The 1,205-nt window shown below is 70.4% G+C and overlaps 1 non-coding gene across 1 annotated transcript; it reads right to left on the minus strand.

Moving 5' to 3' along the window:
- Window positions 1-333: 333 nt before the first annotated feature.
- TRNAI-UAU lies at window positions 334-426 on the minus strand. Its single transcript is given in 2 exon segments — window positions 334-369; window positions 389-426. It is a non-coding gene; the product is annotated as a tRNA-Ile (tRNA).
- Between the last annotated feature and the right edge of the window lie 779 nt (window positions 427-1,205).

Raw genomic sequence — 1,205 nt, forward strand, 5'->3', positions numbered from 1 at the left:
CGACCTCGATGCCCAGTGCGGTGCCCCGGGATCTCCCTTCCTTACAGCCGGTACTGTGGCCGGGGACTGGATGCCGTTAAAGGAAAGGCCTGGGAAGAGAAGCAGGAGGAAGCAGTATGCAGAGGTCCAGATTCGAGTGGCTGGACGGTGCGTGGGGGCAACAAGTAGCTCGTACTGCGGGTAAGAAGCTCCAGGGCGAGCGGCAGCCTGCCTGCGGCGCAGCGACAAGCGCACACAGGCAGTCAGCGACAGGAACTGAGAACGCTAAAGAGAGACTAACTCGCTCCTCTGGGTAAGGAGATAAAAGGGGGCTGCGGATGTCCAAAAGGGTCGTGCTCCAGGTGAGGCTCGAACTCACAACCTCGGCATTGCTCTGCATGTACTGCTGTATAAGTACCGCGCGCTAACCGATTGCGCCACTGGAGCTCCGCTTAGCCGGCCTCGCGATGGCTCTATCAGGGTTCACCCAGGCCCGGTGCGGGCTTCGGCGGAGCATGCGCACTCGCGGCTCGGGGCTCCGCGGGACCGGGTCCGGGCCCCGAGTCGCCTGCAGCTGCGGGCCTCGCGGCTCCCGGCGGAGTGAGCGGGGAGTCCTGCGAGGGTCTCCCCCGGGGATGAAGGGCCGGCTGGCAGGGCCGTCACGGGCAGGCCACTGGGGCGTTGAAAAGAGTGCAGCCCGCCTCGCCGAGCCGCGCGGGAGGAGGAGCCTCGGCCGCCGCGTTCGGCGTCCTACCGGGAGTTTCGCGTTCGGGAGCGGGCCCCGCGAGGAGCCGGGCGGGCGGCGGGCGGCGGGCGGGCCTCGGTGCGGTGGTGACGCGGGTCGAGGGGTGGGGCCGAGCGGGGCGGCCTCGGCTCACCGGCCGCACTTCGCCGGCGGCCGCCCCCTGCCCGCGCCCCGCGTGACCAGCGAGCGACAGGCCCCGGCCTGGACTCCCCGCGCCGCCCTGGAAGTCAGCGGAGCCGTCCGGCGGGGCAGCCAGGCGGTGCCCGGGCCGGGGGTGGACCGAAGGCGGCCTCCGCCGGCGGGGCCTCCGGAACCGGACAGGGCGGGGGCTTCAGCATCAGAGCCTGGTCGGCCCCGAAGGTTTCCCTCGGCCCCTCGTCCATCCTGAGCGCAGGCACAAGGCGTGTCCCCGAAGTCGTGTCAAGCCACGGGCATTGCGGGGACATGACGATAGCCCGAACCTTCCAGAGAGTGCTTGCTA

The sequence above is a fragment of the Phoca vitulina genome, unplaced genomic scaffold (genome assembly GCF_004348235.1).
Source record: "Phoca vitulina isolate PV1807 unplaced genomic scaffold, GSC_HSeal_1.0 scaffold98, whole genome shotgun sequence".
Taxonomy (NCBI): domain Eukaryota; kingdom Metazoa; phylum Chordata; class Mammalia; order Carnivora; family Phocidae; genus Phoca; species Phoca vitulina.